Source organism: Amphiura filiformis, chromosome 7, assembly GCF_039555335.1.
Source record: "Amphiura filiformis chromosome 7, Afil_fr2py, whole genome shotgun sequence".
Classification (NCBI taxonomy): domain Eukaryota; kingdom Metazoa; phylum Echinodermata; class Ophiuroidea; order Amphilepidida; family Amphiuridae; genus Amphiura; species Amphiura filiformis.
This window is the reverse complement of record NC_092634.1, coordinates 62,950,649-62,976,337: the sequence shown is the minus strand read 5'-3', so window position 1 is coordinate 62,976,337 and position 25,689 is coordinate 62,950,649.

Here is a 25,689-nt window from a genome sequence, read left to right as displayed (position 1 = left end):
CAAGTGTGTATGTTACGGTGACCACAAAACTTGCCTCCTTTCCAAATTGTTGTAAATGAAAGACTGACCTATAAGAAAACATTTTATCTGTTCTGTTCTGCCTTCAAAATGGATAAAACCCATGCCAAGAAAAAAAAATGGTTCCTATGGTTTGGAACATCACCAAATTATTCTGAATGAACAGGCATGGAATCATGAATGAAATCCCAAAGCAAATGTACATGTATGCCTATGTTGTGACCAAGCACCAGAAAAAAATGTGTTCGATCTTTAGATTGTTGACTTGTTATTAATGAACTATGAAATATTTAATAAGAATTATAAATGCTATATAGGTCAATATAAGCCTAATGATAGGCAGAAATTACTATGTTATCACAATTAACAATAGTAAATTAACGGATTTCATAAATAATAAGGATCGACCAAGCATCAATGGTCAATCGAAAGATCAAACTGATTTGTATCTATTGCCTAATTAATAAGGAGCCTAAAATACTTAATGAAGATGAGGTTGGTTACCCATGGTTACAAAGGGACCGGGACCCCGAAGTCATCATTCGTAATCAGGGGCAGATCCGGGAAGTTTCAATATGGGGCACTGTGCTGCTGTGGCGGCTCGGCCCCACACAAAGTCAGGTGCCACTCTGCAAAAATACACAAAGTCAGATGCTGCCTCTGATAATTATGCCATTTCCATGTAAGTTTAGAGACAATAAGCACAAAACAAAACAATTGTTATTAATGCCTTTATTTGGATTTTACCTATTCTTAGTTCTACCGGAAGTTCTTCCAAAGTTAGTTCCTGCAATGTCACACAAAGTCGCCATAAATTTGGATTTTAGCCAAATTTGTTGTGAATGAAAGACAAAAGCAGGTCGGAATAAAATTGTCAGTAAATTTCCAAATATTGTAAATACTCTTATTCACATAATTATTTATCTATTCTAGGTACTACCAGACGAATCTTCCAAAGGGAGTTCATAACTAACGTCATGCAAACTTTATCTATCTTAATCGCCACAAATTTGAATCATGGCCAAATTTGTTGTGAATGAAAGACAAAAGCAGGTCGAAATAAAATATTTGATAAACTTTTAAATTAAGTTGTACTACGTCTGGACAGATAGAGATGTTACTAGTTTTTCATCATTTGGATCCGTAGAGGTCATTGTACTTCATGGGTGACGGAATTACAACCCAAATAAAATGTCCCTTGTGAATTTAAGTGAGGTTTTTAACATGGCCAATTATGAACTGCTCTGAACTTTTCGAAAAGCATGAACTGAAGTTTGATGAACTTGTTGTTTGGGGTATATTGATAATGTTGATGATGAACTTTCTTTATTTTATATGGAAAAAAAATACCATAGAGAATTTGCATTTTTGAGAAAAAAAACCAAACTAATTCGGTTCTACTAATCACCCAATGAAAGACTAAGTTCTGCTCCTGGGGAAGATAGGATTTGTATTTTGGTTGGGGTCCTGGTCGGGGTTACATGCTCGTATATAGGGGCCTATCGTGATTATTGTGTAAAATTTGGAAAGGCACAAATTGATGATCGACATGCCGAATGTTATTTCCTCAATCTAAAGGTTTAAACGTGTATGTTGGGTCTCCATTGCATTATAACAAACTTACGCTAAAATTGTTGGAACTTGAATATTTTTAAATCCCCAAAACTTGATTTGGGGATTTTCATTGGGAGTTGACTGCTGTTTTTCGTATTTTACATGAACATTGAAAATACATTTCCAAGAATCGCTGATAAGCCCTTCCCCTTTGTTTTCTCGGAGGTAGCAACAACTTTTCCACAATTGCACCATGTCCACCATCACATCATGAGCTATCATCATGATCATGCCCATTTGTACATCCCCTGAAATTCCCCTTTAGTTTTCCCATGGTAGACCATCATCAAGGTAATTATTCACTATCATATCAAATCCTTTGTCAACCTTTAGACAAGAACTGTCCAGCACGAAATGTCCCATTGCAATTCATCCACAAAAGTTGCCAAAATGGGGTCATTTTTTGTTTAATTCAACACAGCATAAACATTTTGGAATGTATAGGCCTCACCTGGTACCAAAATGGAGCTAAGAATATTCGCCATGCTGCTAGACTATTTATAAGTCAACAGGTTATTTTGTTAAGTCGCGTGAAATTTTTAAGTGCCAAGTTTTTTACTTCTTTTCTGTGAGTTTACTGTGTCAGTGCACTGTTTTCACCAAAAGTTGACTCTTTCTTCTATCCGTGCGTGGACTAGCGCCATCCATTTTAACTCACCAATCCCAGGAGTATTCTTGTACTATTTCTGGAACTAACAATGTCAAATACATCATGATAGGTCAAATATCAGGTCATGAATCTAAATTCTAGTAAAAGTTTTGGTGGAACTACTAGCTACTCGCTGGATTCTCAGTGACTAGCAGCTACTAGCCTCCAACACATGCATTCTAGCGATGCATGCGTTGTATGCAGAAACAGATGACTGCAGACATAGGTTAGTGGATTGGTGTAATATGAGTTGCATGTAAGCTGCACTGGACTCTCGTTCATTCAAGGTTATGAGCTTCACTATACATTGTACATGCATTTTGCTAAATAACTTATGTTGACATTTTCAATAAAAGGATTTGATATGCTCCCCCTGCCCTACATAATTGTAGACATGTAAATCAATTCAATACATGAGTGATGGTTTCAAACTTGGCATTATCTTGGCTTGCCCGTTATCATTATCGAGTCCTACTATACTAGATTATACTGTTCCTAGGTAGGTAGGGTTAACTTTAAAGCACAAATTATGCATGTTTACGCATTCAGGCACTTTACGTACCCCTAGAGGAAGCCCCGCCAAAGCAGTTCTTCTGGGGTGAACCAAACCGACATGGTTATCCAATTTTAAATCAATGATAAGTTTATCTCTGAATTTGATAGGTGCTAATTGATACAATAACATTAAAACATCAATTAGCATTTGTCAGATATAACCTTGCCACTGATTAATTTGATAACCAGGCAGGTTTGGTTCACCACAGAAGAACTGCTCTAGCGGGCTTCCTCTTTAAATGTAAAATGAAAAATCCAACAAGTACAAAATCTTGAAAATGTACACGTTCATATATTCAATGATTAATTTTGATATCTAGAAAAACCTGATATTTTCAGATTGTAGTGATAAATGATAAAAATATACCTTTCTTATGAGAATGAACCGTGGGATTATGGCTGTAGCTAATGAAGGCTAATTATGGCTGTAGCTAATGAAGGCATAAGTTAGTAAAAATAAGTAGTATTTACTCGCGAAAATGTTCAGTCCATGCCTTTCTTCCCAAAAGTTGGACCTTTATGACCAAAATGCGCCCACTATAATTGAAGACCGAATTAAAGACTAGTTATTGTATGACGTCCTATCAATCAGACCAAAAATGCTGTACTGCGCAGATTAGCAATCAATCACGTCACGCCTTTGCCCTGACGTCAGACGCAAGCTAGTCTTTTTAATGGGGTCTTCAATAAGTTGGGCGCATATTTGGTTTTTACTGAGAACCCACCCATCGATATATAACCAAAATTGCTCAACCATGGCACATCCCCGTACACCTTCAACCAGAGAGACCCCGGTCTCCCTTCGTGGGGAAAAGTTGGGTCTTGTATTTGTAGATTGGACTATTACCATATTCTACTGGTTGATTGATGAGGTCTACACATTTATTTATCTAATCAATAGATATTTTAGGCCTAAACTGTCAATCCTGTCAACTTTTTGAACCTCCCATTAACTTTCACACAACACATTTCCTTATATTAAAAATATTGGTTGAACCTTGTCATTGGCGTGATTACGATCGCAAAAATGAGAAACTTGATATCAAATTATGATATAATTATCAGAGGCTATTTTTAGCAAATTTGAATCTGCTAAAGTTTCAATATTATATAGATCGCAAATCTATTTTGTTTTACGAAACCACTTTACAGAAGATTTGTTCTGTCACAGAAACTCTAGGGAGGGGGGATGATGGGGCACTAAATTTGTGAAAATTTGAAGTGATGGGTCTGTGCCTGTCAACGTCAATAGGCCCCCTTTACTGAAGTTGAATATACCCGGCGACCCCTTGTTTGATGACCGTATGAAGAAGGAAGGAAAAAAGACATGAAGGAAGGAAACAAGAAGATGAACCTGACAAGAGGTTGAAGATTTTAATCATTTGTTATTTTAACTATTTGACACTTATGATTTATTTGACAGTTTATGTGCGTGCATACATGACATTTTGTAAAGTGTTGGATATATCTTATAACAGGAAATTTTTGCACTGGTTTAATTTTTGTGCTTTTTGTATTAAGGGATCTAGAATGAGCGTTTATTGCGTTTCGACAGTATTTTTTGTGGGACATGAGAGCACCTCAGACCTATCGAATTGCATTCTGAATACGAAGCATGTCTTTGTGATATCAAATAATTTTCATTTTTTGTTATTTTCGATATAATACAAATTTTATGACAAATTATTAAAATTTGATATTTTTCAAATTTTTTGATATATAACAGTCCTCAAAATAAATTTTATAAATCTAATGATATATTCTTAAAGTGTATGTAGCTGGGAGGAAAAGCCGACGATCAATTGAAAATTTTGACCTTTTATATTGAAGATATGGATTTTTTTCCCAAAAGGCCTATTTTTTTTTTGGTGTTTTGGGAAAAAATCCATATCTTCAATACTAAAGGTCAAAATTTTCAATTGATCGTCGGCTTTTCATCCCACCTACATACGCTTTAAGTATAAATCATCAAATTTATAAAGTTTACTTCAAGTACTGTTAAATATCAAAAATATCAATTTTTAATGATTTGCCATAAAATGTGTATTACATTGAGAATTTCAAAAAATCAAAATTATTTGATATCAGAAGGACATTCTTCGTATTCAGAATGCAATTCGATATGTCTGATGTGCTCTCATGTCCCACAATAAATACTGTCCAAACGTTCATACCCCACCCCTTAAACAGGCCACTACAAATTGAAAAACTGTGCAAAAATATTTTAACCTGTAGGCTTCATCATGTAGCTGTTTCAAACTGAGAATAACAGAAACCACACAAATGATTCAAAACAGTTAAAGCCATATTCTAACTTTTTTCGTGAGCCTGCCCTCAATTTTTCTATAGATTTTTACACTAATTTATGTACTTTGATGAACTAAGATACGGTACCCTGCAAGAACCTAAACCAAAAATGCTGTATTGCTGACAAAATCTGAGATCTAATAATAATTCTTTGTTTTGTTGGATAATATTGTTATCAAAATAATTTGACGGCATATATGATACCAATATATCGCTGTATGTACATGACATGCAGGAAGAAGGTCATAACACATTAAAAGAACCGACCCACATTCGACAGAGTGGCTTGCATTCGCAACATTATGTGCTGGTATAAAATAGCAATTTTCTTTGTATTGCCTCATCTGTTTGGGCCAAAAATTAAAAGAGGACATATCTGACAGTGAAAACTAACATTTTGTAAAACCAAAAAATACTATTACCGTATTTTCCAGAATAGTCACCCCCAGGGGTGTTGCATTTTCCAAAAGGGGGGCATTTATTGGAGGTCATTTTTAGAACAATAATTCCCATTAAAATCATTAGGTAAGCTTAAACTTCACGCTGAAATAACGAACTATGAACTTAGGAACTATGACTTCAGGTTCACTTCCGGGTTTACGATACGATTTACTATGCCATTAGCGATATGTGTGCACCTTGGTAAGCTTACTACACAAGATAGCATGGAAATATCAGTATTTTTGAAACATCTTGGTTGAAAAAAGTGGTGGCAGGCATTTAATTGACATTCATAACCTCATAAATAAACGCGATGCGTGCGATCCAATCATATTTTATTATTTGTGAAAACGCGAACGCAAATCGAGGTCATTAATATCTCACAATTGACCGCAAAATGCGTAATTGTTCCTATGTCGCACACAATTGACTTCTGCGTGCGCCGTATTATGCGTCCAACGAACTGCGCGCGCGCTGGCTGCCATATTTGGATTGCGCGCTACCATATTTGCACAGATTCTGATACGCACTTTTGTTATTGGTCGTTTTGTTTTAGCCTAATCGATTTTGGGAAAGGGAAGATGTAAAATTGTTTATTTTTACAAACCTTTGAGGAAAATTTTGTGTTATTTTGTAAAGATAAAAGATCAAAGTGACGAAGTTATGAATGAGGTTAATAACTTTGCATCGGTTATATAGGGGGCATTGTGAAAAATCTAAACATTTTGCTTTGGACCTCGGAATATCCTCGGGCTGCGCCCCTCGGGATATTCCTCGGTTCCAAAGGCAAAATGTTTAGATTTTTCACAATGCCCTCCAAATAACCGATGCGCAGTTATTAACCTCTAAACTATTTAGGCAATAGGCAACTATTTGAGGAAATATGGTATATTTTTTATAGTATCTTTCTAATATGGCTTTAAAATTTTTAAAAATTAATCCCTGCAAAAACAAATTGTGATTGGCACATTATGACAAATGACTGTGGATACTTTATATTGATAAATTACTCACAACATCTCCCCAAGAGAGTGTTTGAACAGACAATGATGGAGCACATTTGGTTCTGACCTTAAGTCTGAACTTGTCAAGAAATGACATTTTCTGTAATTTTGTGTCAGATCTATTATGATTGTATTAAGCAGGTTCTTTCAAATTGGCGATCATAGTTTAAACGCTATCTAAAATCTGGGAAATTACAATTATCTTTAGCCATTAGCCAGTGATATTTAGGTTCTGGCAATGTCCAGGGAAAGGCAGTTGCGGTGCCAGAAATTTTTTCGGGAGCTGGCATGGGGGGGGAGTGAATTTCAGGGGGAGTAAGATCAATAAGTTTTGGGCAAATTGCTGCAAAAGCTGAAACATTTCGGAATTTTTGGTTTTTACTGGGGAGCAACAGGTGGGGGGGGCAAGAGTTCTTATTTGGGGGCATCTGAGGAAAGGACACAGAGGGAGGAACAAATGATACACATTATTTTTGTATTTTTGTCTCGCCTGATAAGGCAGGAGACTATATAATCACTTTTCCGTATGTATGTGTGTGTGTGTGGGGGGGGGGGTGTGTGCGTGTGTGTGTGTGTGACAAATTTGATTAAAGTTTTGGTTTTTCTCGGAGACTAGGAGTCGCACGTGTCTCAAACTTGGTGGGTGGGTGCATCTTGACCCGAGACATAACCGGTTTGTATTGGTTAGTGGGTCAAGGTCACTGAGGACCTCTAGAGGTCATCTGAGGTCAAATTAGTAAAAACTGTCGTATGGGCATGAAACTTGGTAGGTACAGTCAACATTTCAAGACAAATTTTTGAAGGTCATTTCAAGGTCACCAGGGGTCATCTGAGGTCAAATTAGTATAAACTGTCGGATGGGCATGAAACTTGGTAGGTACAGTCAACATTTCAAGACAAATTTTTTGAAGGTCATTTCAAGGTCACCAGGGGTCATCTGAGGTCAAATTAGTATAAACTGTCGGATGGGCATGAAACTTGGTGGGTACAGTCAACATTTAAAGCCAAATTTTTGGAAGGTCATTTTGGGGTCACCAGGGGTCATCTGAGGTCAAATTAGTAAAAACTATCGGATGTGCATGAAACTTGGTGGGTACAGTCAACATTTAAAGCCAAATTTTTGGAAGATCATTTCGAGGCCACCAGGGGTCATCTGAGGTCAAATTAGTAAAAACTGTCGTGGTGGGTATGAAACTTAGTGGATACAGTCAACATTTAGAGCCAACGTTTTGGAAGGTCATTTCAGGGTCACCAGGGTCAAATTAGTAAAAACTGTTGCATGGGCATGAAACTTGGTGGGCACAGTCACCATCAGTCAGATAATCGTGCCTAGCCGATAACCGCCAAATTCATTTACCTCGACCAAAAGTAATCACAAAAGCAGGCGGTTGCGAAAGCAGGCGAGACTCGTGGTTCGAGAACCGCCTTGTTTAAATATTCTGTGCAGTGATGTAACTTTTCTGGATTTATCAGGAAATTCAGATCTGAGGCCATAAATAAAAAATTCTGGATGTTTTTGTAGAAAAAGTAAAAAAAAAACATTTCAGGAATTGGATGATATTTTAGCCTAAAAAGAGCAAAAAAAATAGGGGAGCTGATATCTCGTAGTCCCCGGACGAGCCCCATAAATGATTGATGCGACGTGCAAGTGTTTGTCAGTATTTGGACAAGTACCAGAGTCTGTGTGTGTCTTTTTTAAAACAAATCATAAAGTTGCTTGTTTGAAAAATGTGGAAAGGCTTTCAAGATACAGGGTAGCCAAAATAAAATTCTGTGCCCAAAAATAATAGAATGTTTCAAAATAATAGAAAGATAATATTTTAACAACTTTCTTTGAAAAGTGTGGAGGTAAGGGTGGAGACTTCTGATATCATGATTGGGTTGGGGATTTTGCAGAAATCTTAGAGCCCGGCACATCGTGTCTCATGGCAGCCCCAGTTGGCCCTGAGTGAAAACTTATACACCACATTTTCTCATGACAGGTTACTGTTTCACCTACTTTTCCCTTCAAAATGAAAACATTTCATCAATTCATAATTCAAATGGATTTATTGCTCCAATTCCAGGATTCTATTGGTTTAGATCTCAAGGGAGTAGATGTTTCAGACAATGTATGATAAAATGATGTTCACCTCATCATACCTCATTCAGCATCCATGCATGGCCATGTCTACTCCACATTCGCTAAAATGTGGACTTTGATAATAAATCTGACTTAGCACAGGTATGGTCTGCTTGGTCTGGGGAGTATGTTGTTTCAGCAATGTCTTCTGAAGCCAGGGGGAGTACTTGATGTACCAAAAACGTACGTAAAAAGGACCTTTTGTTGTGATCAAAAAAAAAATATTGGGGGGGGGGGGGGCTAGGGTGGGCAAATGCCCCTCCCCTCCATAGTGCCACCACTAGTTATGTGTACTCCTTGTGCTATTTGATGGCATCAAGATCAGAGGAACTTTTCTAGTTTAGGCTGGCAAATTTGGATTGTTATACTCGAATCTAGTAGGCCTACATTATTTGTTAGGCCGACACAAATCAGGCTTGCGCTTTTTGAGAATCCATGTTCATAGATGGTACCCCTGTTATGACAAGTGCCTACCCCTGGGCTTCTAAACTGCTTATTCTGAACAGGAACATGGAGTGCAGCTGGATGATATCACATGATGACATGAGTCCTTACTATGAACTCTACTAAATGAACTAATCAACAGAGCATGCTTAAACTGAAAACTTGATATACCTACCCTCATTAGATATCGTCTGGTGGTTTGCTGTCAGTGGCGGCGCTAGGGGGGGGGGCCTTATTTTTTCTTGCCCCCCCCAGTTTGCCCTCCCTCACACTTTGAGGAAAAAGCCCCCAAATGACATACATTTCCACTTTTTGCGGCAATTTTGCGCAAAATTTGTCGATTTTGCTCCCCCTGAAATTCACTTTGCCACCCCCATGCCCCCCAAAAATTCCTAATGCTGCCACTGTTTGCTAGGCCAAATTTCCAGGTGGGGATGGGGTGCAATGTTGTCTTGCTGATATTGCCAGAAGCAGGACGAATGCACACAAATTTGCAGCGGTGATTCTAAAATGGGCCAAAATGGGTTTAATTTTACTCAACAGGTCAAAAGGAAGATGTGAATAACAGGATTTGGTCAATTTTTTCCTGGTATATCTCAAGCCAGGGGCCAGGGGTTAACATCTTTCCCCTGCCCCCAGTCAATACATATCATCTTTTGATCACCACAAACCAAAACTGTATAGCATTATTTATGAGATTTGCTGTGCTTTTTGATTTATCATAAAGGTGTATAAGTATTTTTTGTTCCTATTCTTATGCGATGATTAAAAAAGATCTATAATTATGATGACATCCAGTTAAAGATACTGGTAGTGTGAGGTTTGCATAGTTTGCGAAGAGATATTATTTTGATTTTGAAAGTATGAAAATGATGATTTGATGAGCTAGGCTTGTCTAGGCGTTGTGCTGTGTGTAGCACACTATAAATTACTGCGCTTTTGTTTCTTTTATATGATTGATAGGCCTATCTGATCAGGAATAGAGAATAAAACATTTTGACACGGTTGGCGTTAAAAAATGTAGGCCTACATGTAGGTCATCCTCTTGGCACGCAAAAGACAATTAGAGGATATTGAACCATTATGCTCTATGCTATGGTATGCCTCTCTCAATTATTGGGCTCCAAAAATAATTTTTGATGCTAAAAATATGCAATGTGAGTTCCATCATATTTTGCTTGCTGTCACAATGTGTTGAAAAGTACGTATTTTGTTTTATAAGATTACAATGATGATTTGCTTGTTGATGTCCAGAAATGTAATAATTTAAGCCAGGGAGTAAGGGAGGATGGGGGAGGGAGGAGGCAGGGTGAGACAGGCAGGGAAGGGGGAGAGGGAGGAGGGGAGGGATGAGGAAAGGAGGGAGAAGGAGGAGGGAAGGGAGGAGGAGGAGAAGCATGGAGGGGGAGGGAGGAGGGGGAGGGAGGAGGTAGAGGAATTATTTTATGATAGTGTGCACACGTATGACAAGCCTGATGTAGCAGTCTTCACTATTATGTGGGGTGGGTTTTATGGGACTTGTGCCCACCCTCTGGTTACTTGCAGTGGTATACGGTGGATTAGATCAGAAAGGGTGGATCAGGGAGGGGTGTGTCTAATAGATTTGGCCATTGGTCTATTCCAATTGAAATCCATACAACCCCCTATGGAAGACATGACTGTAATCTCCCACACAGGGGTGTGTGGAATTCAAATGGAGTCTCCCATAACAGGTAATCCCATTTAAAATTCACACTCCCTGTGTGGGAGATTAAGGTCTTGCCTTCCATAGGTGTGTGTGGATTTCAACTGGAATGGCTCATGGAAATAGGTTAATGATTTGAGATATATGGGTCAGTGAGGTAGATCCTTGTTGTGAGGAAAATATAATGCCATATTTTTCTGAGAATCAATCAAAATAGGTCCTGCACCTGTGCTACAAATATAAAAGAAGGGGGAAAATTGCATCTGGATTGAATGGAAGAATAGCTTAAAATCTTGGATCATAGCCTGCCATTATGGGAGAATGGCTTGGTGTTGTGACCACTGCGACCTGGGTTCGATTCCCTGCAGTGCCGTAAGTGAGGATAATTGCCAATCCATGACCGGACTGTCCAACAGTTTTTCCTACTCATAGCCCAATAAAACTACCCATTCGCTTGTGCTATATTCGTGGGGCATCACAGTTTGCAAACGGGACTAGTTCTACCCTGGCTGACTCCGGTTTTCATCCTGCATGCTAAAATCAGCCCTCTTAGGCTCTTCCCATATTCTTGTCTTGTCTTATCGAATGCTGCCTGAAATTGCGCTTCACCACAGCACTCTATAGGCATATCCCTGTTCGCCAGCAAAGTGGTTACACAACTCCCTGGTAACTGGATCATGCACCTTTTGGAATTGGTAGTACATGTCATACACTTTGTATTGCGATCAATTCAGTCATGGTGCAGAACTCAAAAGCGTGATCCAGTTGACATAGTGATAATCGGATTTACATGTAACACTTCACTGGCGAATACTGATGTGGTGAAGAAGTTTGATTATATTCATATTCATTGCACCTTGATTATATCCTTCCAAAATTTCAGATGATGAATGATTATGATAAATGTATCAAAGATACCAAGAATTGATACTTAATATTTTCATTTCTCCTTTGCTATTTTTGCAGATTGTTACTTTATCTACGCCATCACAATAGTGAATTTGTCTCAACTTGCAAAGAACTCAGGGGAGCAGCTCGACACTCACTGGACTCACTAATCTTGCTGCCGGTAAGTCTTGAACAATGAAAACTTTTATCCACAGCTCTAGTAGGATGGGGAAGCTTTTGGAGGAAGGGCTCAAAAGTTAATTTGTTGCAAAATGCAAAAAAAAAGGGCGCAGCTCGACACTTGCTGGATGTGCTGCTCTTGCTGCTGGTAAATACAGAAGCTTTCTTTCCACAGCTCTTCATCAGGACATCTTGATCAGGATATGGGAACAAGATGCTTTTCTACTTGCCAGCTGAAGTGGTTACGTAACTCGTCGATAACTGGACCGCATACCATTTTCTAATGATGCTACATGTTGTGTAGTGATCATTTTGCTTGTGGTTCAGGACTCAAACGTTGACTGTTGACATAGTGAAAAGCGGGTTACATGTATCATTTTGCCTTGCAAATTTAGTCAAGATGTTGATCAGGATGTTTCTTTGATGATAATCAAATTTGGTCTCAATATCAAATGAGTTCAACATATATTATTTTAGAGATCACCACCAGGAGAGATTCTTGAATACTCTTCTGAGGTAGTGGAGCAGTGTAGCAACTAGACTTTCGCAGAATTGAGCGGGCAACCGGAGGGGGATTTACCCACCATCGAACACTGATACTCCATTGATGCATGTACAAGCAGTCAACTCATGGGAGGGGGAACAAGGCACAGGTTCCAATCAGGGGCTCCTGCCCCTCTGTATTTCCTTTGCTTTTGTGATGATTATAAAACTATTTTTAAACAAAAGGTGAGGGAAACATGGGCTTTCAGGGAAATAAAGCTAAACAATTACTAGTTTTAGCGATATTGTATAATTTGATTTGAGTCAATATCGGACCCATTTTTCTTGATCACATCATATATATTGTCCTTATTTTGAACTTCAAGAACAATCATAACCATAGTGTTGAGGCTTCAAGGTCAGATTAAAATATTTGATGTAATCTTTACATCTTTGTTGAAAAGCTACAATTCATTACTTTTCATTTTTAACAAAAATAACAAGTTGTTGTGCTCTAATTGAATTAATAAAGAATTGTTTTGATTGTTTTGTTAATGTATAACCTGTACTTGAACTGGTAGTAATAGAGACAAAGTTTGCAAACTACTTGAAAATTACCCCCTTTGTATATTTCTTCTCAGATGACAATGAAGATTAAAAATAATCAAGGTTTTTTTTAAATTTGTACAAAACTCCCAATAATTTTGGGTGATCTAAAAGAAAACTTTATTCTGGCCAAAACCAGACCTTTACCCCCTCAACAATTGATATTTGGAGCATATATTTTCGACAAATTTCACAAAAATTCATGGTTTATATAATTTAGCCTATTTTTGGCCCAATTTTACCTTTTGCCGATATTTGGGGATTTTTTTTTTTTGGGGGTGGGTGCTGATTCCTATGCTCGCAAATTGTGACATTTTGGGAATTTTTTGTATACTTTTGCAATTTTATTTGGGGGGGTAAAAACACAAATTGGAATTGATTGGGACTTTTTTATACTTTTACCAATTTGTGGGGGGAGGGTGCGGCTGCACCCCCGCACCCCCTGTGTACGGGCATGCGGCACCAACTTGTCAGTGGAAGTGGAAAATTGGGTTTCCATGGATATTTGACATTGTATGTCCAATTTTACTAAAACCCCCTACATTTTTTTTCGGCTAGACCCTATGGCTAGTCCACAGCTTCTGGTTGTGGTGGCTTACTAAGTTGCTCCTGTATTTTAGGTATTTCACCGTGGTTTGTGACAAGTTAGACTCTCTTGTTGAAATATAATAATCAGCTGATGAGCTTAATTGGAAACAATTAGTGCTTAGAGGTAAACAAATTGTTACCAACTTGCTATTTAGGTGGTTTGTTCAAATTGCTAGTTTACAAAGTCATTGAATTCTTACCATTGACATGTACATGTATTGAAGAAGGAACTTTAAGCGGCACTATGATTTAGATTTTTTGTTTGTTTCAGGGGAAAATGAGGGGGGGGTATTTTTTTTGGGGGTGGGGGCAAGAAAATGGGAGGAGTAGGAATCTGGTAAGTACAAATATTCAGGATTCTAATGTTGACTTGGGGCATGGGCGGGGTAGGAAAAGCCCAAGATGGGGTGCCTCCCATGCTCCCCCCAGGGGCGTCGCTAGACCAATATGATTGGGGGGCGTACAGCATGTTTTGCCGACGGAAATATTTTGTGAATTGTAGAACCAATTTTTTTTTTTTGCCAGGATGGCGCTCAAGAATATAAAAAGTGTGTGTTTGTGTGTGTGTGTGTGGGGGGTAACGGTCAAAATTCAGGCTGAGAGTTTACTCAAAATTTTAATATCACATGTTATTTTTGCTAATTGGTTATGAAAAAGTTTGGAAAATGTGTCCAAATATTAGAATGCATAACTTGAAATTAGTCTTTGTTCAAGACTTTGCGCTTGATTGTCACAGAATACGAAAAAGGTCGAAAAACACCATAAAAACGCATGTTTTTGGCCTTTATTTCCAACAATTGACCAAATATTAAAATTTAACTTTTATTGTCAGTTAGGACTAACTAAAGGATAAGGATTTGGCAGAACTTGATACAAAAATTTTAATCCCAAAAATTTAGTGCTGTATTTTTCTGGAATAGGGAGTAGACTTTGTTAAATGGTTTAGCAGTGGGGAGTGAGTCAGATCTTCCCCTCCATATGTGTGCCAGAGGTTTCTTGAAACTGGTTCATGGTTTCTACCTATCATCTCCGATTCAGAAAAACAGTTTTTGGCTCTGCAGAGTTTCTGGAATTTGGCTGGGATGGATTACATAGAGTTATCATAAACATTGTGGAATTCATGTTTTATGAGTGGTTTGATTATGTTATTCTGTGAGGTTTAATGAATGATATGATACATAGACATCAGTTTGCCCCAGTGACTCTTCACCTAGTTGCAATTAACCTGGCCTATTGGTGTGAAATGATATCAGAATGTCAGAGTTTTTAGGCCTATATTAAAGCAACATTGCTGCCATATCGGAAGTTTGGAACCCCAGGTCAATTTGTCCATATTGTTGAAACAAATTAAGTAGGCCTATAAAGAATCTTGGATTTTTGTCTGTGGCGAATTGACTCATGTGAATAATTTGTGTGAAGTCAAAACAAACAAACAAACAAACAATGATTCTTTATTGTATTTACTATTATTATTTCATATATATCCTATGTTGTTAAACTGTACATATCACATGTTACTTGATGATTGATAAAATAAAATTTGAATGAATGAATGAATGAAACAAACAAACAAACAAACAAATAAGCCTACACTTGAACAAGATGAAAATTAACACATTAAAAAAGGGGGAAAATGTAGAAAACAAATGCAATCACACCAAGTTTATAGGAAAAATAGGTAAAGATTAAGAAACAAGTTTGATATTTGATAAAGTATTGCTTTTGCAGTTTATGTCAAAATCTCATCAAATGACAGCCAAATGATACAATGGTAGTAGTGAAAACAATAAAAAACAATGGCTTTTGTCATCAATACTTTATCTTCATCCTCCATCAAGAGTTTTTTGAAAGTGGGGTTCTGATTGGCTTATTGAATCACATCATGAACATCAGCATCTCATTCGGTAATTGTGCTATAAGTTGCATCGCATGACCGTGGTGGCATGATCCAATTCTTTTCACATAATCATGTTTTAGCAAGTACGCAAAAGGATTGGACAGACGACTTGATATACTGTAAAAGGGGTAATTTTCGCGGGGGTTTAATTTCGCGAATTATGCGATTTGGGAGCTCCATCCGCGAATTAACATCTCGCGCAACAATGTATTACAATAGGGCAGGACTTTGCAATTGCGAAAATAACTTTTGCGAAAATGTACTTACTCTAAATCGCGAAAATAACTGCTCGCGAAAATATCCCCTTTTACAGTACTATAGCAAGACCCAATTGACCAGATTTTTAATACCAAGCTGACCAATATCTTTCACATCAGATTTTCGTCCCCCCTTACACATGTTACAGTTCAACAGCAAGTGACTTTGCCTTTGTAAAAGTTTTCTTTAGAAATGTTGACAAGGTTAGTGCAAATAGTTGCCCTCTTACATCAAGACCTCAAGCTTTTGGGGGCAATGGCAAGAGATTATAGAGTGTTAACACTAAATGAAAGGTATTCATGCAGGTAATTTTGTTGGTTTCTTAACGAATTGGGTTACAACTGATCGCTGATCGTTACAATGCTGCTAAAGTGACCATTTTCATTGGTATCAATTTTTTGTGTACTTTGTTTTTAATTTGGTATTAATTTCTAGTTTTATGCATGTGCCCACAATGCTGATTTGATAGTTTTGGAAAGTTAAATTATTAGCATATTTTGTGAAATGTGCAAGGTGCAAAAATTTGTGCACCCTGAAAATGTCAATTTTCGTCGTCGTTTTTACAATAATTGAGTCGGACAGGTAACTGGACGCTGACTGGGGCTGTTAATATCCTTGGGTCAGATATGTTCGTTTGTAGTAGACTACATCTACTGACATGCTGATAGCCGGCGATGTGTTTCCATTTTGGCCTGATTCTTGTCAGCATTGGGCTGTTCCATTTGAAGTCCACTATACCCTGTGGATGATTAAAGAACAGTCTTCCACAGAGGGTGTGGGTTTTAGAAATTGAATTGGCTACCGATAATTGTTTTGAAACCCTCACTCCCCCTGTATGGCTTTACCTATATCTTTCACAACTGGAAGACACTCAATTGTCTATTCTATTTGAAACCCATACTCCCTCTGTGGAAAATGTTAGCTTAATCTTCCACAGGGGGAGTGTGGATTTCAAATGTGATAGCCCATTGTAGTTTGCGTCATTGTTTGGGCATGGTTTTAAATCAAGATGGAATGTAGATTATGAAACGTTTAACGTATCTAACCGGGGTGTGTGAACGGTGGTACTGGGATTTGCTGCAGATTCAGGGTGCATAAAGGCCAAAAAAAAAAAAAAGGTTTGTCTCAAAGCTTGCGCGCGCGTTTGTAAAATCTCACGATTTGACAAAAAACAAATACGGAAATTATTTTTATTTCAAAAAAAAAATTTTTTTTTATAGTTTTTTCCAGGAAAAATTGGCGAAAATCAGACTTTTTCTCAAAATACCATGAAAAAGGTCGGAAAAAAAAAAAATCGCATTTCGCATTTGTTTTTAAATTTCTCGTGAGCTTTGAGACAAACCTTTTTTTTTTTGGCCTAATCAGGCTTGGAGGTTTAGATTTGGGGTGCAAATTTCATAAAAACTGGTTCAGAGAAAGGGTGCTTTTTCTGGACGATCCTTCATGTAATTATTTTGTGTAAGCTAATCCTAATCCTCACCTCACCCTAATCCTAATCCTCACCCTAATCCTAATTCTAGTCCTAACCCTAATTTTGTGTAAAATTACATGAAGAAGTAACTCTTTTTAGTATTTTTCAAAAAAAAATCTGTAGTAAAAAGTGCTAGTTTTTCATTATTTTGAAGCAAAGTTTTCAAAATGTTTCCAGAATTCATGCAAATTTATTTAAATTTTACACAGAAATAATTTCAAAGGCCGAAAATTAGTTAAATTTTGGATGTCTTTTCTTCAAATTTGCTATATTTTTCGAGGTAAGTTTTTGAAATCACAGCCGCACATCCATGCCCAATCCAATATTTAGAACCCCTGCAGGCAGCGTAGTTTTCGTCATTGTTTGGGCATGGTTTCAAATATGTAACATATTAACGTTTAACATATTAAAGAAAGTTGGCTTCATTGAGGTACCAATTTGAGGTGCACGTATTTTGGTGTACGATTAGGCGATTATCGTTGGCACAGTTTAGTCACATCTCAAGCCACATATTTAAATCAAGATCGAGTAGAGATTAATTCTACCTTTTACCAAAAGGAATTCAATTGTATTTTATGAATCACAATGAATAGAACTAGTTCCTGTTTACAAGGAACTTTAGATGATATCTTATTACACAATTTATTCAACTATTTGGAATTTTAATGCCAGATATCTTGTGAACAAGCCAAAACGATGGAGTGGACAGGGGGCGGCTTTGTGAAACACCCAAAACAAGTTTTTGGTTGTGATTAATGTTTTCAATCATTATTCAAGTTAGTTAGAGTTACATATACAGCCTTCTGTATTGAAGTAAGTTGGGGCAGGCAAGGGGATTCCTCCTCCCCCAGATATTTTCTTCCCTGCCCAGTCCCCCACTTTTAAGGCAACAACCCCAAAATTACAAAAATGTCCATTTTTGCTGCAATTTTGTACAAAATTTGTTGATTTTGCCCCTCCCCCCAAAAAATTCACCCCCCATGCTGCCACCGGACCCATGTCTAGGGATTTTCTGTGAAAAAACACCCATTCAAGGGGTGGAAAAGAGGAGGGGTGGGGGGGGGGGGCAAAAGCACCCAGTCAGAGCTCTTTCCCCCAGTTTCCCCCTCCCATAATAAAGTTTTTAAACAAACAAAGCAAATCAAAAATTTACAATTTTCCCCACAATTTTGCAGAAATGGCATGATTTTTGACCTCCCTGAAATTAACTCTGCTCCCCCTGGAAAAAATGGCTGCCACGCGCCGCTGCAACCAAAGTTCATTATTTTTGGTTGTGATTAATACAATTCTTGTGTTGTTTCTTATAGTCCTATTCTTATATTGATCTCATAAGGACATGAAAACAAAAACCCTGTTTTACGGGCCCAACCGATCCAGAATTTCCGTTTTGGGAGAATTTTAGTTTTTTAAAAACTTTTTGCTAAAATCATGTTATATCAGCCATTTTGGGGTCAAAATTGATTTATTGTGACTGAAAATTTTTGAAAAAATTAAGAACATTTTCAAAATATGTTTCCTTAAAAAATCATCATATTTTTGCCAAAATTTCAAGCTTTCAGTGGTATTTTAGGGTCATTTTGGCCTCCAGAACAAAATAAAGAACAGAAAAACAAAAAAAGAACAAAAAATGCCAACCGACCAACCCTACTTGAAAAGGTGTGTTTTTTTCATTGCCTAAATAAGGATCTTAAACATTTTTAAAATAAGATAGATCACTTTGATACACATGTAAGCTGAGATATAACAGAACACATTGAACTGCTGTTTCATTTCATTTATCAGATATGACTCAAATTTTCTCTGAATATCCATGACAATTTATGCCTTGTGTAAAAATGAAAAAAAAAATCTTATAAATAAATCAGTTCCATAGGAGGATTTTGTATCCTGGGTTCCTGACAAGAAACAGCCTTTTCCTCACAGTCACACTCACACCATGCTCACTGTTTGCCCAAATTGACAATTCCCGCCCCTTTTCTGTTCCAACATTGTAAACCCGGAGGCGTGGCTTTTGTATATTTATACAAACTTGCTGACAACTTGTCAATGTGTTAGTGCCCTGTGTTGTATGGTCTTCCTTTTATAGCAGGAGATGCAGTGAGAGTGTAATGAAAGAAATGGACCTTGGAAACCAGTGAAGCCATCAACAACTGGACAGGTTTTGTTGGTTTTGATGTCTGAAGTTCATTCAGCATGTGTGTGAGTGTTCACACTATTATAAATAAGCTACTACAACACAAGGAATTTGGCATAGAGATTTCTGTAGTACTCAATCAAAGCTGGGCATTCAACATGTTCAAAGCTTCTCATTCAACTTGATATAAGCGGATAGGGTCAATATACCCCAAATCACAACATAAAGCTCTATAGCTTGCCTGCCCCGTGCTTGGGGAGCGTTACAGGACCCCTACTCGACTTTGATGCGATTCTATAACACTCTCACACTGTGAGAACTGTGTGGCTTGCTATTGGCAGTACTAGTAATCCTGAAGTACACCAAAGGCCTGCTGTTCATCTATATCTTGGGATACATACTTACTTGATCACTCACAATATTACTATTGCTAGTAGCAACTACATCCTGGAAGAGTCTATTGAGGTTTGTATGACTGAGAAGATTAATTTAGACGAGGAAATCACTTTCTCGATCAATCATATCAATTGCTCACATCCAATCCCGGTGAAAAGTTATAAAAAAGGATTAAAGACGGCTGTGGTTTTGATTCCAACGCAACGGAAACTATTACTACTATTTGCTTCTGCCATTGCTCTTTTATGGTCAACTCTATTTTTTCATTTCATGGAACTCTGGATAAAGTTAGTTGGTTATTTTCTTAATGAACAGTTTTGGAGTGCGATAGAGTCGCAGACTGCTTCAGAATCTACACAACTTGGATTTATACGTTGCACGACATAAAGCATGCACATGTACGCAAGAAGCACCAAATTTTATTTTGATCAACTAACAATGTCGTCGTTCTAGACAATATTTTGATATTTTACGATTAGTAGAGCTCCACCGTTTTCTTGTCTTCACATCTTTGGGTAATACAACACTATGGCTCGCGGTGACAGCATATTCAGTGGATTCAAACGTTCACGTAAGCGATCAAAATCGTTGGACCGTAAACCTCGAAGATCAAAGACGGTTTCGGTGCGGTTTGCGGACGTACCAGAGAAGCGTACCTTGGATATATCCGGGCCGACTGGTTTTCGCAGGGTCCGTTCGTTTTCGGAATGTCCTGGTTTGGAAGGATTAGATTGGTCCGATTCAGATGAACCAATGTCTCCTGAACCAACAGCATCGGTAAGGCTATTTACTATAAAGTCTTATGAGTTCATTTTGTAATTAGTTTTGTAATTTATAGGCCTGCATGCTTGTTCTTCATTCATTTTCAAAACATTTTGAAAATATTGTAATAATTTGTTTGAATTTTAGGAGGAAAATGAGAAGAAAAAACATCTTGAAAGGAACGAGATTCAGGAACACAATTCAAACAAAAATGTGTAACAAAGCTATCATATTCTTGTAGACATTTCATTGTTACATTGATTTAGAGCATCAGACTTGTATAGCGTAGGGCCTGGACTAATCCTAAGTGCAGTGGGGTAAAATTTGTTGAAATTTTTATATCATTTGCTTGCTTTTATTTAGTTCGTTTGATCTTGATCATCAAAAGTTGCAGGGTTGGAAAAATAATCTGCCATGTGGCAAGAACCATGAGTTTTTCAGGTACTACATGTATTTGTTCCCACAGCACAGGTCAACACAAGCCAAGCAGTTAATATTTTTCAAATTGACTGTAACATGTCATATCAAAATGTGCTGACCATGGAAGCTACTAAAAAATTACATCCAGGGAACCTGCACCTATAAATGGAAGGTCATTAGCAAAGACCTGTAAATACCCATTTATAGCTTGTCATAATTCTTGGGTTCTGCACTTTTTTTTTTGACAGACACCTAGACAAGTTCATTGGTTATGATTTGTATGTGCTGTGTTTGATATATTTCAACTTCAGATGTGACATTGTAAGTAACATTTGGTATGAATGGATTAAAGCAATAATGTGCGATTTCCATAAAGCATAGATTCTTAATTGTTTTCCACAAAATGTTACTTTTCACTTATCACATTTATGTCCCTAAGCCAACAAATGGGGTAAAAAAACAAAAAAAAACATTGTTATTTCATTCCAGCACTTTATTATTGTCATTGATGTGTGTATTAGCTCACCGATCGTTATTGATTTGAGCGCAGCTGGGCCATATTGATGTACATGACGAATAGAATGATACACATGCATGAGATGTGTCAGCCATCATTTGATCAGTGAACACAGCAAGTAAAACCAGAGATCTGTGCATTTATAAAGTTTAAATTTTACCGTAAATTAAAGCACTTGGCATGTTCACATGGTATTTTATTGGGCATTACAATTATGCAGAAAGTAGAATACAAGAAAAATTGATTACATTTTAGTGCATTTTGCACAACTTTTGAAATTGTGTGTGAAAATAGTCTTGTTTACCAATGACTAGTATGGCAGTAAGAGGATTCCAGATTTCATAATTCTATTACTAGTCATCAGGACTTATTAAAATTCATTTTAAAAATAGAATAGTTTGATAAATGCCAATTATGCTATTAGATTTGCACCATTAGTTTATTATTACATCCCTTCACATCAGAAGACTAAGATTACAGCATAGCTCTATGCTGCATGCTGGAGCAAGTAGCCTTATATAAAGTGTCTTTGAAAGTGATAACATGTGGATGTGTTTTTCAGTCGATCAACTTTAATAATATCCTAAAATATCATTATAGTGTAGGCATTACAGTTTGCGTAGGCTATGGTCTTGACATAACCAGATTGCTGAACATTCATGTTTGTCTCGACTTGATACAGCTGAGCACTGTAAATTCAACTTATTGCTAAATCATCAAAATTCAACTTTTGAAAGAAAAGGAAAAAGTAATAATTTACTTGAACTTTTCTCAGTTTTCCGTCTTTTGCCAGTACGATACATATATGTACATCTCAAATATGGAAATGCACAGGCGGCATAGGAAGCGCAACACGTGGCGTACGAGGGTGGCGAAGATACAGGGCTGACAGCCCCGTTCAGAATATACGGTTAGCAATTACAAATGGAAAATTAACATACTTGCAGTGGGGTACTTTGTCGAACCCCGACGGTTTTAGAGTAAGATAATTTTGCTTTGACACCACATAACAAATTTAGAATTGTTTGTGAAGATTTCATGATTATGTGTTAATCCAATGGCGACCTCAAAATGGGCGATATCGCTTCCATCACCGCCTGGAAATGCACAAATCGGAGGTATTTATGCAATCCAATCTATTGCCAGTATTGATGGGCAAATCTATAATTCTGTCAATTGAAATGTTAAAAAATTCCTGAAAAATATCCATTCTCAATAATTGACACATTTCAACCTTATTTATGTTCATTGGAAATATTGAATGCGCTTGAAATTTGTGCTAATCTTTCAGCAGAGTGTTCAGAATGAATCTGAATTGCATGTAGCAGTCAAGGACCCTACTTTTCCTCAGTGTTTCTTTGTTATTATTTTTCTATTACATTTTCAAACATAAAGAATAACAGATTTTATATATAAGCACAAATAAAAACAGATTTTGAAATTGAGAGCCTTGAAGAGCTTGTGTTATAATATTTCTTCACAGCTTTGTATTGTATATTTGTAACATAATAATTAATATATTATTGTGTGTTTGTTATTTCTTCTCACAAAGAAGAAAGTACAAATTTCTTATGGTCAAGTAGTAAATACAAGTTTATGAATTGTTTGCAACATGTTTGATATTTCATTTCCTGGGGAAGTCCATATCCTTTTTTGACTGTCAACAAGGAGATTAGGCCTATATTTGTTGGAAATCATATTCATTTTTTATTCAAAATGTCGAGGATTGTAATTTTGATGCACAGAGGATCATCAATGGTTGAAATGCTATAATTTTTAGGGTTGAAACACTATAATTTGAATAGAATTTAAAAAAAAATTATATGGAATTTTTTGGTTTCAAATGTGTACAAAGAACTTCATTGGATGGTGGTATTTTTATTTGAACAATTCAGAATCCTGGCAACTTTCTTTCCTGCAAATTATTTGAAAAAGTTGCCATGACTTTTATGATTTTTCTGCAAGAAAATATAATCATGTAATTTTGTTTTCCAAAATATCTTAAATTATTCAAAGAATAGTACACAGGTAATTTGAAATTTGACTGCCTCTTTCTAAGTTTCTTTGATCTTAAAATACATGAATTATGCAGACACTTGTAGATGTATTGATGATCCTGCAACCCTGTTGTTATGCAAGAGTACCGTATCTTGACAACAGGATTTCAGGTCCATTTGTGCTGGTAACATTGCATTAAACATATACTAAGCTTGATTTGAAGTGTTCCGAATCTAGGCCCTATCCATTTTGCAACATAAGAGCAACCTGTATAGTATAAGTTGAAAAGCTAAATGTTTTATGCCTTATTTTCATGACAGCATCACATCACAGATCAACCATAGCTTTTTACAGCTTTGAAAATGTTTCTTAGTCCAAGTCTTTGATCCATGAAATGCAGAAATTTGTATTCTAATATTCTTCTGTTTCAATGGGCGTGTTCAGACGGTCATAGACTTTTCGAGGATCGGCATACTGCGAGTTAGGTCCGGACTGCGTGTCCACAAGGTTCCATTGAATACTGGAATCATCAAGTTTTGCGATGACTGATGATGTTAGCTTTAGAATTAAAACTGGAAACTTACTGTCCCCTATTTAGTGCCCCCTCCTCCTGAATTCAATCATAGAAATACATAAAACCAAGGTTATAGGCCTAAGGTTAAGCTTAGTAGGCCTACTTGAGAATTACAAAATGGCTTGTTCACATGGTAGTAGCATTCGAGGATCAGTTGTGGCATGGAAGTACTAGCATGGTTGTGGGAATCGTGAAATCCCCGTAATTTCTGGGGATAAATTTGGGGACAAACTTTGGGATTAGAATCCTCAAGGCAATTCACATGGCTGATTTTCCTAAGATTTTAGGAAATTTGAAGATCTGTGTGGATGTGTATAATGTTCCTGTAGCCATGTTTCAATACATGAGTGAGAGTAAGCTTGGGCTTGACATTAAGGCTTTTATGAGATTTGCGGCAGGTGTATTACAATTGAACCTCTCAGTCTGGAAACAGTGATATGGGTAGGATTGACGTAAGTGGGATATGGTGTGAAAGTCATGTCTACATTAAATGGAAGTCTAATAATAAAAGAATGGATTCTTTGTTTTCTGAAGCATTGTTTGTAGTATGTAGCACTACTTTCGGGCTCTGTTGCTATAGTATACTATTCGGAGAGGTTCCGTCAGCTCACGCTAAGCGCTCGATTCTTACTCTACACAATGGACATGTTCGTGAAGCCATATACTGCAGGTATTTATTTTTTTGGAACTTGAGCTGAAAAAATATGTTGTTACAGTTATTTTTTTTCAACAGAAAGTGTTACTTTTCTTTTACTGCACTTTTAACTACTAAATAGTACCATGAAATTAAAAAAACCCACTTTTTCAAGTTCTATTGGAAGTTTTTGCTCCCACATAATGTTTTGACACACATTTAACAGCTTTTCAATGATCTGTCATATTGCAATATAAGTAATGACTAATAGCATCAAAACAAGATGGTCACATTTATATATCCTCCTCTGATTAGCCAAAGATCAGATTAAATTCAAAATTTCCTCATATTAAAGCAACAGCAACAACACTACTGAGAGCCAAATTAAACTCATCCCTGATGTTCAAAGTCCAAATAACCTATATTCAATTAACAAGCACAGCTCAAAAGTTGAACTCAAGTTGTGGAGTATGAGTTTTTGTACCCAACACACCCAAAGGTCGTTCTGATGCATGTGTAAGCATATTTGGATTAAAGAACTCTGTACTGAGAGATGAGCATGTCGACTCTTCAGTGCCAGAAGTGGGTAAGTGCAATAGCTGCCATGTGTAGCTGCAATATGTAGATGAGTACAATATACTGTGTACAAATTGCCAAATGTTTACAGGGCAGCTATTGCACTTACCCACTTCTGGCACTGAGCAGTCGATATGTGTGCTTCCTATAGTGAGACATCCTACGGCAAACTGCAGGCATCACGAGTAAACCTATCTCCTTATAGTGTAGAAATGTCTTACACAGAAAACAGGACATCATTTAAATGGAAAGCAATTTGCGACCTAATATGGGGTGGTGATTTGTGTTTTCCCGCCAAATAAGGATCTATTTTTAACCGTAATTGATCTGACTGATTCGCCTGATTAGATTAAGATGAAGAGTTCAGGTGCAATAATACATCATAGCTGCCTTTTGTAATTTTGTGTTTATCAACATTATTATATTGTATAATATTTTATACAAAATACAGAAGGCAGCTATTAGATGT